This window comes from Adiantum capillus-veneris, chromosome 8 (genome assembly GCF_014529385.1).
Source record: "Adiantum capillus-veneris isolate H3 chromosome 8, ASM1452938v2, whole genome shotgun sequence".
Lineage (NCBI taxonomy): Eukaryota > Viridiplantae > Streptophyta > Polypodiopsida > Polypodiales > Pteridaceae > Adiantum > Adiantum capillus-veneris.
Genome location: NC_140938.1, coordinates 146,093,372 through 146,109,802, shown reverse-complemented (window position 1 = coordinate 146,109,802; position 16,431 = coordinate 146,093,372). Strand labels below are relative to the sequence as shown.

The following is a 16,431-nucleotide window of genomic DNA, read 5'->3' as shown; positions in this document are numbered from 1 at the left end:
ACGGTCGGGTGGTGATTGTAGAGCGGCGCTCTACATGACGGTGTGAGACCTATGGGACCACACTGAAGATGGCTACTTGGAATTGTAATGGATCTATGAAGTTGGACATTGGTGCCTTTGAGGACAGTTTTAGAGACATGGACATTGTTTTTTTTTTCTCAAAGACTCATTAGGCCCTTGGACAACTTATGCCACATGTGGTGGGATACACATGGGAGAGAGCCCACAGGACAATCGCGAGATTTGAGCATGGGAGTAGAGGTTCAAGAATGCAGCAGTGCTATTTAGGAAGGAGTTACAACCACTACTACATATTGTACGGAGAGATGATCATGCTAGATACATGTGGGTGAGGCTGAGAGCTGACACAGGCCGATTTCTGCACATTGCCATATGTTACTTCCCCCCCAATATGTCAGTATATGCTGCATCCAGAGGACAGTCGCCTTTCTCTATACTAGATGATATATAGGAGTTTTCTAGGGATGGTGATATCCTCCTCCTAGGGGCCTTCAATGCCCAAACGGGCAACTCTCAGGCAGTCTTCTACGACACTTCAGATGAGATGCTTAGAGAGCTGGATGTGGGTGAGTTGGGGCTTGACAGATGCTCACATGACACTCACATGACAGAGAGCAAACGGAGATACCTCCCAGAGATGACGACTACACATGGGTTAGCCATACTTAATGGCTTATAGCGATTTCCCTGTGTAGCCGGTTTACATGGTTTCCACACATACATGGGGCTAGTACACTGGACTATGTTATGGCACAGCCGAGCTTTATTCCATGTATTCAGGATTTCATAGTGGGAGCCAAACAAGTGGGCGTAGCAGTGGATCATGCTCTTTTGACATTGTCCGTTTCATTTCAGTATAGTACAACCCAGACATAAGGAGGTAGGTCACATACCCGTTACACATTTACACCAGAGACTGACTCGGTTTATATAAAGGAGATCTATAGCCATCTATGCACAGCTGGTCCTGGCCTCTTAGTGGAGAAGTGCACCACTTTGCTAACTGAGACACTGCATGGTGCAGCATCAGAGGAATACCCACACACTCAGCTGGGTCGGAGGCGGCATTCTGCGAGCATGCCCCAAAATAGTTGGTATGATGAGGAGTGCAGAGAGATGACAGCCCAACTTCAGAGGGATCTCCTTTTAGGAGTCATCGCTTACACACACTCTCGGATTTTTTCCCAGCGCCTTGTGCGACAAAAGAAACGAGCTTACTTGGCCCAGATGGAGCGAGACTTGTATCAATTGTTCTTGAGTAGAGACTCAAGGAGAGGCATGGCGATTCTTTCATGAGCACTCCCCTCCCCCAGTGATTACTTCCCTTGATGTGTGGGGTTAGTATGCGTCATCGTTATATACGGTTCTTGGACATGACCCCCTTCCAAATCCTACAGAGCGATGTCCACCTACCAGCACCTTCTTTACCACTGAGATAGTAAAGAGAGCCATTGACAGGATGAGGACCAGTAGGGCATATGATCATGATGGTCTAGTAGAAGAGCACTTTATACATGCTAGAGATATGCCTATCTTCAAGGCAGGTGATCCTACGAGCCTGGGAATTACCGTACTATCATGGTTGGGCACACATTGGCACGGTTGTATGCATCCATTCTTGACCAGCAATTGAGTAATTGGGCAGAGGATGAGCACTTACGGGCAAAGGGCAAGGCCGGTTTCAGGAGGGGTTTCTCTACTCTTGATCATATTCTGACACTTAGAGACATTATTGAGGAGGGCAGGTCACATGGGAGACGGATTTATTGTAGCTTTGTGGATTTCCGCAAAGTATTTGGCATGGTACCAAGAGCTCGATTGATGTGCAAACTGCACGAGATAGGGGTGGCCATAGTGTTAATTTGGGGGATGATGGCTCTATACAGATCAATGATGAGACATGTACGCACCCTGGAGGGGATATCTAATTTAGTTCACTCCACCATTGGGGTGAAACAGGGTTGCCCATTGTCTCCTACTCTATTTGGTATGTATGTTGATGTTTGATTACATTGACAGAGAGGGTGATAGAGGTGCCCACCTGGCAGGGACGTGGATCCCATTGTTGTTATATGATGATGATATTGTGTTGATGTCTGACACACCAGAGGGTACGAATCGACATGTGGATGCATTCACAGTTTTGCAGAGGATAGTGGATTGTCTGTAAATCTTGGTAAAACCAAGGTTATGGTGTTTAAAACCACACTACAATGGATCAAGAGATCAGCACCGACTTTCACATATGGTGAGGAGATTGTAGAGTATATAGATGCATACACTTACCTTGAGGTTGTCTTCATTGGGCCGTGGTTTTCTTTGGGGAGCAGCAAAGACTAGACTGACTAGAGCTTTTGCGGCCTTGGGAGGCTTGGAGAGGATGTGTTCGCAGGTTCAATTCCAAGGACCTCGAACAACGTTATGGCTCTATGATACTTTAGTAGCCTCAACTATGTTGTATGGGGTGCAGATATGGGGACGTTCTATAGGTCAGGATGGTTGGAGACGTATGAATAGGCCCTTGGTATCTATGATCTCTCGACTGATCAAAGCCAAGGCCTCCGTACCCCACACTATCATTCGAGCAGAGCTAGCTGCCCCTCCTCTGGAGATTGAGGCTCTTACCAGATCAGTGTCCTTTGTGCACAGCTTGTGGGATACTACTAGAGATAGATACGCTAGACTGGCCCTTGAGTCTTCCAGACAATTAGCTCTTTAGGGGGACACTTCATGCTGGTATGCATAGATGACATCATGGTTCCAGACGAATGGCTTCACCATGGATAGGCTGCCCCCTTCCCAGTACTCTCTTCAGGCACCCTCGATGTCTGTTACACGGGTGGAGATTACTAGCCTCATTCGTCACGACCTGATCCAGTTGGATACCAAGAGGACATGGATAGAGCCGCCACAGGAGTTGGGCACGAAGATGGCTTTCTATATAGAGTATCTTCTCCACCTCACAGGAGATGGGTTTGTGATTCAACCCAACTACATGGACAGACATATGTCTCAAGGTTTGCGGTGTGCCATTGGTCAGATATGCACATTCTCACATCAGTTGGAGATTGAGACTCATAGATTCAGAGGGATACCAGCAGAGAGCAGGATATGCCGCCTATGCCAGCTAGAGCCAGAGACACAGCTACATTACATATGTCATTGCACAGTAAACTATCAGATACGGGGCCATTTCCACAGCTTATTCAAAGAGGGTTTCGGTCCTTTCTCTAGGGTCATGAGTTATGAGGATCAAAGATGTCTTGGGCTATATCTATTTGAGTTACACAAATATAGAGACACTTTACTGGGGAGAGATAGAGAGAGACAACCCCAGAGACAGATTACAGATTTCTTTTCACTAGATATGGGACAGCCAGAGGAGCAGCCATAACTGCAGAGCTCGGCCCACACTCATTCGACCACTACCGGCACTCTCATCGACCGGGCACTGGAGCTACAGAGATCCAGACGGCCACGATTGAGGAGAGGGGATACACAACATCGACAGAGACTATAGCAGAGGATTCGAGCCATAATCTCTCGACATCTAGAGTGCAAATGAGGATGGATTCTAGTAGTAGTATCTTTGTTCTAGTTCTTCCTTTTGTACCCAGACATGGTATTAAATTGACTATTTTGCGACAGATTGGTCTCATAGGTCATTTTGGCCTTTTGAAGACGTTAATATAACATTTCATTTCATTTCATCTCTCTCTCTCTCTCTCTCTCTCTCTCTCTCTCTCTCTCTCTCTCTCTCTCTCTCTCTCTCTCTCTCTCTCTCTCTCTCTCTCTCTCTCTCTCTCTCTCTCTCTCAAAAAAAAAATAAATGATTCGGGCTAAGGCCTCAGTGCCACAAGAGATTATTCGAGCCGAGCTAGTTGCCCCCCCTCTCGTGGTCCAAGCACTTACTAGATCAATGTCCTTCATGCATAGTTATGGGACCTCCCCAGAGACAAATATGCTTGACTAGACCTTGAGTCATCCCAACGGCTAGCGCTACAGGGGGATACAACATGTTGGTATGGGCAGATGACATCATGGTTTCAATCACATGGTTTCAGCATGGATAGACTACCTCCGTTCCAGTACTCCTCGGATGCATCCTCTCTATCTCGCACACGTCATGATCTGATTCAGCTAGATACCAAGAGCACATGGATAAAACTGACACACAAGTTAGGCACGAAGATGGCTTTCTATAGAGAGTATTTTTTCCAGCTACCAGAGGATGGATCTCTGATCAAACCGGCCTACATGGGCACTCGTTTATCCCATGGGATACAATGTGCTAATGGTCAGATGCACACATCATTGCATCAGTTAGAGATGGAGATTGGCACATTTAGGAGAGTACCACCAAAGGCTAGGATTTGCCAGTTGTGTCATATAGAGCCAAAGACACAGTTACATCACATTTGTCATTGTCCGGTATACTATGACTACGAGGCGGATTTCATTGTCTATTCAGAGAGGGCTTTGGACCGTTGGCTAGAGTCATGAGATATCACGATCAGAGATGCCTTGTGTTGTTTTTGCTAGAGCTGTGCAGACACGAGGAGAGTCTCTTGAGGAGATAAAGCAGTGGAGACATTCACAGAGGGACATCACTGACTTCTTTAGAGCAGGGACTCGGCAGTCAGATTGTTGGGGGTAAAGGCCCCCTATGGCCCCCTTTCTTGTATAGTGTACACATACTTCTACTTAAAACTCATTTATAAGTGAGCACACATTTTTTATTAAGTGTCCGGCCACTTTGGGCGGACAACTTATAAGTGTACTTAAATAAAACAAAGAACCCTCAAAAAGTAGAATCGTGGGTTTCTTACACTCTCTCTCTCTCTCTCTCTCTCTCTCTCTCTCTCTCTCTCTCTCTCTCTCTCTATCTGCTGCGCATCCTACTTCCTGCAGTGTGTGCCCATCTCCTCCTGCTCTCACACACTCCTTCAACAAACTGGTATCAGAGCAAGGCTACGTGCCTTGGGCGAATCTCTCGCGCGTAGGAAGGAGTTTCTCTCCTGCGCAGATTTTCTCTCTCTAGAAACAGCAGCGCAGCAGCTTTCTCTCTCTTCTCCAAGTACGGTACGTCGACCACCGTTGCTTACACGTTGAAAACAGGGAATTACAGGTCCAAAACAGGTGTTTTTGGACTGGTTTTGGCTAAAAACAGGCCATTTTCTGCATATTCAGGTGTAAAAACAACAAAAACAGGTTTACAGGTTGTCACAGGGCACTTTGGAAACCCAATTTCACGTTTGGAATTGGGGTTTTCTACCACTTTGCTGAAATTTGTCAAATTTCAGCAATTATTCGCGACAAAACTTGGGGCTTTTGCTAATTTCAGCAAAAACTACCAAGTTTACTCCTTACAGGTGCAGTTGGCAAAGCTACAGTGGAGAATTGAGCAGTGAGAATTTGGGGTTTTTGCTGAATTTTGAAAAATTTGGCAAAATTTCACTTATGTACTTACATTTGTGGTCAATTTGAGCAGAGAGATTGAGGCTTGTGGAGCCTACAGGTGTTTATTCAATTATTTGAGCAACTTTCACCTCTCATGTGTATTGCCAAATGTACTGTATGTGGTGAAACTGTGGCATGTACAACATTGGGGTCATTGCAAATGCATTTGGTGATGTATACTTGATGTGAGGTTGTTCTATGCGTTGAGTTTGATATGCTCAATATGTCATCTGCTGAAAATTTTACTTTTGAAGTAAATTACAGCATTATATTTGCTCTTGCAGACACTTTTACAGTGTATATTTGCATTTGCTTTTGCGGTACAGTGATTGTACTTCTTGGCTGAAAATTATCAGTTTTTGTTTTGCCTCATTATGGCTGACACTTCGTCATCCTCGGACTCTAAGAGCCTCTTTGAGATCCGTAGGTTTGATGGTACAGGTTTTGATTTGTGGAAGGATCGCATACAAGGCATTCTTTTCTTGAAAGAGTGCGATGATGCATTGTTTGCAAGTAAGCCAGAGGGTATGTCAGATACAGATTGGACTAAGCTTAACAGGAAAGCCATTACTTACATCAAGATGGCTGTGACTGATGATATCCTTGTTGACATCAAGGGACTTGACACAGCTATGGCTGTGTGGGATAAGCTTAAAGCTACTTATGAGAATACGACTCCTGTAAATCAGGTCCATCTCATGAGGAAGCTTGTAAGCTTAGAGCTTGATGAGTCCAAATCTGTCTCTGATCACTTGAATGCCTTTGGTGGCATTTTGAGTCAGTTGAGTGATTCAGGTTTGCAGGCTTTTGAGGATGATAAGCTCAAGGCTATCTTTCTACTTATGACACTGCTAGAGTCTTGGGAAGCATTGGTTGTTTCTTTGAGTAACAACTCCAACTTGACCTATGATGGTGTGCGTGGTTCTATCCTCAATGAGGAGATTAGACGCAAGTCAAGTGGGAGTGGCAATGGATCAGCCTATAATGTACGTGGATGCAATGAAAAAAGGCAAAATGTTGCAAATAAGCAAAGAAATCGTAGCAAAAGCAAGGAAAAACAGCAAGACATCACTTGCTATCAATGCGGAAGAAAGGGGCATAAAAAGCCCGATTGCAGGTATTTTAAGAAAGAGCAGGAGCGCAAGAAGCAAATGAATGCAAAAGGCAAGAAAAATGACAAAGAGGGCAGCTCTACCCCTAAGGAAAGTGAGCGTGAAAAGGCAAATGTGATCTCTAGTGTTGTCATTAAAGAGATTGATGAAAATGAAGACACTAGTGATCTTTATGTTGGATCTTTAAATCCACATGTCATGACTGTTGAGGATACGCATATCACTAAGCATGATGTGATAGATGCTTTGCTTTCTACTCATGATGGCCTGTCACAATCTTGGATTGTTGACAGTGGTGCCTCTTTTCATGTAACTCCTTCTTTGGAGTATTTTGCCTCATACACTGCAGGAAACCTTGGAAAAGTGTATTTGAGCAATAACTATGCTTGTGACATTGAGGGAGTTGGCACCATACACCTGGCACTTGATAATGGCCAGGAACTCACTCTTCATGATGTTAGATATGTGCCTGGTATCAAGAAGAGTTTGCTTTCAGTTGGGCAGTTGGATAGCACAGGCTTCTTCACTACATTTGGTGGTGGCATGTGGAAAATCCAAAAGGGATCTATGCTTGTGACTAGAGGCAGTAAGAAGGGTACTTTATACTATCTGCATTGCAAGGCATTACCTTGTCGTTTTGTTGAAATTGCAGAAGTGCAATCACACATGGAGCTTTGGCATAGGCATCTTGGACATATGAGTCATAAGGGACTGCAGACTCTTTCCTCCCTTGGTAGGATTGATGTAAAAAGCTCTAAACTTGATTTTTGTGATGATTGTGTACTTGGGAAGCATGTAAAAGCTTCTTACTCTCATGGAGCCTCTAAAAAGGTTAGTATTTTGGATCTTGTACATTCTCGTGTATGCACAATGCCAATAAAAACTCATGGTGGTTCTCGTTACTTTGTGTCTTTCATTGATGATTGTTCACGTAAACTATGGGTTTATTTGCTCAAGGACAAGAGTGAGGTTTTAAATGCTTTTAAAAAGTTTTATGCCTTTGTTTGTACTCAAAAGGGTTTGAAACTTAAAAGCATACGTACAGATAATGGGGGGGAGTATGTTTCTAAAGATTTTAATGTTTTTTGTGATGAGAATGGGATTAAAAGGGAGCCCACTGCTCCTTATAATCCATCTTCAAATGGTGTGGCTGAGCGTATGAATCGCACGTTATGTGAGAAGATTTGGTGCATGCTGTCTACAGCTAATCTCTCGCAATTGTTTTGGGGAGAGACACTTAAAACCGCGGTGCATATATGCAACTGATCTCCACACTGTGCACTTGATGGTGGCATCCCTGAAGAGGTTTGGTCTGGCAAACCGGCTTCATATAACCACTTGAAAGTCTTTGGTTGTGAATGCTATGTATATGTGCCTCTTGACTTGAGGACCAAACTCGATATGAAATCCTTGAAAGGCATCTTCTTGGTTATGGAGATGAAGGTGAAATGAGATATAGAGTTTGGATTCCGGGGTCACATAAGGTAATTCGCAGCCGGGATGTGGTATTTAATGAACCTAAGCTGCTGAAAAATGCCACATCCAGTGACTTTGATAAGAAAAAGGTGAAATTTCAGCATGATCAGTCACTTTCACAACCATTTTCTAGTGAAAATTCAGCTCCTTTTGATGCTGGTCATGAGGGTCAGCGTGTTATCGTTGAGCCAGATGATAATGGACAGCAAGGGGATGCTGAAATTCAGCCCGAGGGTCAAAATCAGCATGCTGAAAATCAATTACAGCAGGGTATATAAATGCTGAAAATCAGTCTCTAATTGATGGGGTTAATGTTCCGCATGATGTAGAACCCTTGCCGGTTAATGTAGATCATTGGGTGAGGCAGTCTACACATGTAAGAAGACAACCACAGAGGTTTCAGCCCTCTTTGGATTGTGTCTTGTTGGGAGAGCCTCTTACATACAAAGAGGCCCAGTCATGTGAAGATAAGAGTAAGTGGGAGCTTGCTATGAAATCTGAGATGCAATCATTGTATGCAAATAATACATGGGAGCTTGTGCCTTTGCCCAAAGGAAGGAAAGCTATTCCTAACAAGTGGGTTTATAAGGTCAAATGTGTTGATAACAAACCCAAGTACAACGCACGTCTAGTTGCTAAGGGTTATGCACAGAAGGAAGGCATTGATTTCCAGGAGATTTTTTCACCTGTGGTGAAGATGTCCACTCTCCGTGTGCTGTTTTCTTTATGTGCTATCTTGGATTTGGAGCTGGATCAAATGGATATGATCACTGCTTTCATACATGGTGACTTGGATGAGGAGCTGTATATGAAGCATCCTGAGGGCTTTGTCATTCCAGGGAAAGAGCATTTGGTATGCAAATTGAAATGTAGCTTGTATGGGTTGAAACAATCCCCTAGACAGTGGTACAAGAAGTTTGATACTTTTATGCTCAACCATGGGTTCAAACGCAGTCATGCAGATCACTGTCTTTACACTAAAAAGGCTGAGGATGGAAGACTTATTGTGTTAGTCCTTTATGTGGATGATATGCTACTTGCAGGAAAGCATAGAGAGACATTAGATGCATTGAAGAAAAAGCTGAATTCAGCCTTTTCTATGAAGGATTTGGGTGCAACTGAAAATATTTTGGGCATGCGCATTAAGCGAGATAGAAAGAAGCGATTGTTGTTTCTCTCACAGGACAAGTACATCAAGTAGGTACTTGAACGTTTTCATATGGCTGATGCTAAGCCTCTTGATGTGCCTTTACCGCCACACACAAAGCTTAGCAAGCTTGATTGCCCAAAAGATGATGCTGCCAAACAAGTCATGAAAGGGATTCCTTATGCATCCGCCTGTGGTTCTTTGATGTATGCCATGGTTGCTACACGTCCATACATTGCTCATGCAATGGGAGTTGTTAGCCGGTTTATGTCCAACCCTGGCAAACCACACTGGGAGGCAGTGAAATGCATCTTTAGATGTTTGAAAGGTACACAAGACATATGTATATGCTATGGTGGGAGTACACTTGCGCTGCGGGGTTATTGTGATTCGGACATGGCAGGTGATCTTGACACTAGGAAATCTACCAGTGGGTATGTCTTCACACTTGCTGGAGGTGCTATTTCTTGGTGTTCAAGGTTGCAAAAGATTGTCGCACTGAGCACTACAGAGGCTGAATATATTTCAGCCACAGAGGCTTCTAAGGAAGCCATATGGCTTGGCAGGTTGGTCAGGGATTTTGGTCTTCCTGCACATGCTCCAGTGCTTGGTTGTGATAGTCAGAGTGCTGTATGCCTGGCTAAGAATGCCATGTTTCATGCTCGTACCAAACACATAGATGTGCGGTACCACTTTATACAAGTCTTGGATGATGGTCTTGTCTCATTGACAAAGATCAAAACACAAGACAACCTTGCAGATGTCCTCACTAAAAGTCTTGCAAAGTCTCAACATGAGCATTGCATACGCTTAGTGGGAGTTGCTTAAAGGTACCACATTGGGCCTTTAAGTGGGAGGTTGTTGGGGGTAAAGGCCCCCTGTGGCCCCCTTTCTTGTATAGTGTACACATACTTATACTTAAAACTCACTTATAAGTGAGTACACACATTTTTTATTAAGTGTCCGGCCACTTTGGGCGGACAACTTATAAGTGTACTTAAATAAAACAAAGAACCCTCAAAAAGTAGAATCGTGGGTTTCTTACGCTTGAGCTCTCTCTCTCTCTCTCTCTCTCGCTTTCAATCTGCTGCGCATCCTACTTCCTGCAGTGTGTGCCCATCTCCTCCTGCTCTCACACACTCCCTGCGCTCAACACAGATGAGTAAGCTTCATAGCACACTTCACAGCCCACCTATACCAGAGGTATATTAGTTGATAGCGCCATTGAGCTCGGAGAGCTAGATGCCCACGTCTACGAGGGCGACCACGACATCGACGGAGGCTCCATCAAACGATCAGGACTATTCTAGCATGACATGGGAGACATCCAGTACAACTATTTGCAGAGGCGGACATTGACGATGCTCTTCAATGATCAATGCAATACTTTCTCGGACAACGCCCAATGCCGGGCATCCTCGGGCATTGATGGTGATGATAATGATGATGATTGTAGTTTTTCACTTTACTTCATTGTTATTTTGTACCTACGCATTGTATTCGATCCACCAAGATTGTATCGGTTTGGTCTCATAGGCCATTTTCGCCTTTTGAAGATGTTTAATATAACGTTTCATTTCTCCTACCCCACAACTCCCCCCTCCCTCTGCCCTTTCTCCCTCCCTTTGAGCTACCCCCTCCCTCCTCCTTCGCGCCGCACCCCTCTGCTCGCCCACCCGTTTCCTTGCTCTCCCGCTTTCTCCATTGCCCGTCCCCTCCCTTTCCTACACGCAGTTCACCCTGCTCTCCCCTCCGCTGCCTCCCCACCCTCTCGCTGCCCTCCCACCCGCCCTCTCCACTGCCCGGCACTCTCACCCCCGCGCCCCCCGCCCCCCCAACCCTCCCCCCTCCCCCTTGAGAGACTTTGTTGTGACTTGGCTCGCCAGTGACATTCCTATGACATTGCTCTCCGGTGCTCTCTCAAAAGTTTCGTCTTCATTCGACGACTCCTCTTCACAGCAGCGGACACAGATGAAGGCTCATGCTCCACCCCAGAGGGACTCTAACGAGGCCCCCTCGCCCGACTCTGTAGAGCCCACCATCTGACTTGCTCTCTTGCCAACAACGCAAGCGAGCCTTGCAGCAGAGGTGGGGCCACCTTCGTCATCTACAAGATCATCGGCACCCCACCTAACAGAGGGGAGTGCGTAATCTCCCCCAGGCCGGCCTTTTAGTAGAGGTAGGAAAGATCATTGATGTTCAGCTTCTCATGCGCAGCTATTATCAGATTGAGTTTGAGACATCCGAGATGGAATCAAAGGTCATTGCGATGAGCCCCTGGGTCATCCGAGCAGCCATAGCTCATTTTCAACAGTGTTGCCATGGCTTCGATCCGGCTACCAATGTTCTTGTCGAGGAGGCAGACCTACTCCTTTCAATCTGCTTCTGTAGCCTGAGGAGAGAGCACCTCCCGCTACTTTCCATGATAGGCTCCAAGATTGGGACTGTCTTGGAGACACCTCGCACAACAACTTCTATCGTTGCCAAGGCAGCAAGAATGCTTACAATACACGTTCTAGTTCGAGACACCCATACCCTCCCGAAGGTTGTTTTACTACCTCCGGTGAGTGGTGGTTTTCTCCATCAAAATGTGGAGTACTCGGGCCTCCCGAATAAGTGCTTCATTTGTCGACAAATAGGCCATCTTGCAAAAGACTGTCCACGGAGGAAGCCCCGACCCACGACACACACCAAGCTTACTAAGGCCAGTCAAGCTCAGCAAGCATAGACACACGAACCACAGGCGGGTTCCTCCTTCGAGACTAGTGCCTAGGTGGAGGAGGGATGGCAGCAGGCTCGTGGTCGACGTCGCCAGGGCCCTCCACACTAGTTCGGTGCCCCTAGTGATCGGATTGCACTAGGACAGTAGCAGTGGGTTCACACAGAGAACCGTTTCGACCCCTTACAACAGGACGATCTCACGGATGCCCCTTCCACCTTAGCTTCGCCTCCGAGAGCCCCTCCTCCTCCCGCTCCACCTACCGTCCCTACCCCTCACCTCGATCACCACCACCTCCTCCCATCCCCCGGTTACCGTCCCTCCCATCCCACCCCCTAGCCCCCTTGCTCCGTTGCTTACTCCCTCTCCTACCTCACAGCCGGCCAAGGGAACAAGACCTTCCTCGGCAACTAGGAGGTCTCTTGGCAGTGCTTTTGCCATGAGTTGCCCGGTCAAGAGGAGAGCCATTCCTACGGACGGTCTTGTTGGTGATGTCACCCTTTGCAGCAGTCCCTCATAGACTGACCAGTTTCGACATCCGCCGCCGATGGGACTTGTTCGCTTATTACGACTTCACACGATTCCTCAATGATTCTTATCCCGACCTTGAGGCGGCTTGCTTCAGAGTCCACGTACTGTTTCTAACAGCTAAAGGGGCAGAAACCTTGGACACAACGGTTGGTTTTTCCTTCCCATTATGTGGCATGGATCAGACAAAGAGGCCTTTGGATTCAATGATGGACTGGCTTCAGGTGCATGCTCTCAAGTTCTCTCACCACACAGGGAGACTTGGGTTAGGTGCAGCGGAATGGTTGTTGCGCTTTGCTCAAGATGAGTGCTCCGAACTATGCTCAAGGTTCCTTTTAGTTCTTATGGAAGGAAGAGCCTTCCGTTCTTAATGGAAAGTGCTATGATCACAAACAAAGTGAATGGACACTGTGCGTCCAAGTGTATGAGACTGAGAGATAGAGAGAGAAGAGAGATACGACACACAAGACGTTGTAAAACCCTCCTCCGAAGGCCCCAATCTCGTCGGCCAGAGTGGTCTACTTTTGATTGCACAAAGTGGTACAATGGGTATGCAATGGACTGATGCAATTTGGGACTATGCCGATGACGACGACGACGACGACTTTAGGGCTGAAATCTGTGGTCTTCTATCTGCTGAATTTCGGGGCTGTTTCGGTGGCTGAAAATGACTGTTTTGGCTGCGTTTGCGAGGGCTAAAAATGGGGGTCTTCTGTATGAGGCTAAGGCTGAATCTGCTACTGGGGGGAATGCTGAAAACGCTGAGCTTTCTGCTACGGAATGGGCTGGAAACCAAAACGCTGGCAAATCTGGGTATTGCTAGCAAAAACGCTAGGCAATCTCGAACTGCTGCTGAAATCCAAAAACGCTATGGCTGAGGTTGATCAAAACGCTGAGCTAATGGAATACAAAAACGCTAGGCCACTGGAATGCCGACGATGATGCTTGGGAGTAGAAATGCTAGATGCAAGAGAAGCTTCTGCGATCTGGAACTGTTGAAAACACCAGGGCAGAATGGGGTCTTGCTGGTGATGGAAACGCTAGGCTTTGGTGAGTGCTAAGGGGGTGCTTGATGAGTTCTTGATGGTTCCTGCTGAGAAGGTGCCTGTTGAGTGGGGAGCTCCTGCTGCCTCTTCTGCCGAAAGTGCTAACTTGGGTTTGCTTATATGTTAACTTAGCAAAATTGCCCTACCTACTTTTGTTGGAAAGTCACTTAAAAATAATAAGTGAAAAATGTCAAAAATAGAAAAAATAGGCTAAATACACTGAAAAAATCCCGTAACTGATTCTAATGCATTCTGATGGGATTTCTGATGATCATGTTGTGTGCAACCAGAGGATATGCATCTACACTAAGTGACTGGGCATGCACGGTCTATGAATAGACTCACAAAAGTGCCAGATCACTTCTAATCTAGACTTGACTGGACTGACTGAACCCTAATCATGTTGTAGCTTGTCCACGGACACATAGGGTTGGATGTGTCACGTGACATCCCCTCCTTTTCAAAGTGAGGTACTGGTACCGAACTGTATGGCGTCGAGAGAGATCGCCAATAGCATCCGGAATTCTGGAAGGGACTCTTCGCCGGCCCATTCTGATGTGTGGGTCGTGCGGTACTTGAACTTCATAAAGATCTGCAACGCTTGCTTCTTTGGGCCGCGCCGAAAGCGAAACAAAATCTTCTAAATCTCCTTCCTTGCTTCAACTTCGTCTAGAGACCTGCTTCTTCGATCTTCAAGAATCTCCATGGCTGAAAATTCCTGAAACCACTTCCAACACAAAACCATGAACATATCCATTCCATGTAAAGTGAGTGGAAAAATTCTTGTCTTTCTCAAAGACTGTGCATGCAATGTAGATGAACAAATAGACGGAGTGTCAAACCGTTCATCACATACACGCAAACAATGAGATCGAATCTTACCATTCTTTTGATCTAAAGCAATCAACTATGGTAGAACACAATGGAAATGCCCATGCTTGGTGCTCAGACTTTTTGTGCTTGTTCTACGAATGTGTCATGCCAAGGAAGAGACATGGAATGTGACTTCCTTGAATGCATACTTTTCAGCTTTTCATGAAAAATCCGCATGCATTCGTGCTCATCCATGAGAGAAATGTGCTCAACATACAATATGTCATGCCTAGGAAAAGGGATCACATAACGACACTGACTAAAATATAGGAAACGATCACGAATGAAACACTCGAACAATGCGTGCGTATCAATCATGCGAACACATAATACTTCTTGTGAGGGTTCTTGAGACCGAAGCTCGAGAGCCAAGATCGCTTCTTCGTGATTGATCGAATCTGCAACGAGGTTAGCTTCGCTAGAAAAAGCATCCACTAACACATCATCCTTGTGAACAATCACATCTTCTTCATGCAACTTATCATGCTTGTGAGAAATCACATCTTGATCATGAAAATCATCATGCTTGTCTTTATCATCCAAATCATCATGCTTATCATTGTCAATCAAATTATCATGCTTCTCATAATCATGCAAATTCTGTGTGTCATGCTATGGAGAAAAAGAGATTGAGAGAGTCTCCTTTTCTTGAATCCTTTCAATCTTGTCCTGCATATTAGCAATGAGAGATGGAGAATAAACAATGTCCTCTCCATGAATGACAATAGGAGAATCACTGTTGGCATTGAGAGTTAATGTTAGCCGCAAAATTCATGAGAGCGTCATTCTCACGAAACCATCGAATGCCCAAAATCATATCACATCTTGAGAGAGGAGAAACAACAAATCTTCTAGTGAAGGCAGCTTGTTGAATTCCAAACAACACATCAAGGCACTCCTCCGTGATGAGAGCGTCCATATCGGGACGAAAGCCAGAGACCTCGATAGGAGATCTCGGACTAACTTCGAGGCGGGCTCTCTCAACAAGAGAGGGACTGATCACATCATGCATACTACCTAGGTCAAACAATATGTCAAAACGTTGCCCCGACGTACGACCATAACATTTAATGAGAGAATCATCAATGGGAGGGTCACGAGAAACGTGGGGCACACTCGTGTTATCATTCATTACATTGACAGAGGAGGTGGGTTCTGTGGATTCTTTAGATTCATTCGATTCAAGCTTAGGACATGTTCTTTTTATGTGACCCTTAATGTGACAATGAAAGCAACGACCTTCCTTAGAATAAGTGCTTTGCTCTTCCGACGTGATGTATCCTCCTACAATTCCTTGTGCTACCTTTTCATCTGGAGCAAGCTTAGGTTTAGCAATTGTGTTAGCCTTACCTTTAGATTCATTGGCAGAATTATTTTCTGAGAGACTGCTAGAAGAATGGTTAGAAGAGTTACCATTCTTACCATTCTGAGGGTTCTGAGAAGTTTGCAAGGTACTTGTGGAAGTCTTGTTCTCCTTGGGCTTTCCCATGTTGTGCTTCATCTCCTGTGCGAGAGCAATCGCTACCGCCTTGTTGAGATCGATTGGATCGAGAACCTCGACATCGTACTTGATATACTCGTCCAATCCAAAGAGAAAAGCCTCTTTGCGCTCATCATCCGATTTTTGTAATTGAGTGCCTAGCTGCAAAATACGATTAGAAAAAGACATGACTGGCATACCATTTTGCTCGAGAGAGCGCCAATCATCCTTTAATCGTGCGAGGTACTGAGGTGGCATAAACTGCGCCTTGAGCTTGTCTTCGAAATCAGCCCAATTGAAGGAAAGGGGCGTGAATTCGTCGGCTTCCTCTAGGTGCACGGCTAGTTGTGCCTCTTGCCATGAGTGGTACCAATTGATGGCATCACCGGCAAGGTACATAGCTACCGTCAAAACTTTGCTATTTCCTGTCTTCTTAGTTGTCGCAAAATAAGCATTAAACTGATGCAACCAAGAATGAATAACCGTAGCATCCTTCTTACCATCATACTTACTGAAGGTCAACTTCTATGTGACTGGATGGTTGGAATCCGCGTCGTGGCTTGCGCCAC

The 16,431-nt window shown here is 45.5% G+C and overlaps 1 protein-coding gene and 1 pseudogene across 2 annotated transcripts in view; one reads left to right on the top strand and one right to left on the bottom strand.

Moving 5' to 3' along the window:
• LOC147453124 (isocitrate dehydrogenase [NADP]-like) overlaps positions 1 to 16,431 on the bottom strand; it is a 96,056-nt gene that overhangs the window by 16,806 nt on the left and 62,819 nt on the right. The window lies entirely within an intron of this gene.
• On the top strand, positions 2,951 to 3,541 carry LOC147453125 (uncharacterized; annotated as a pseudogene).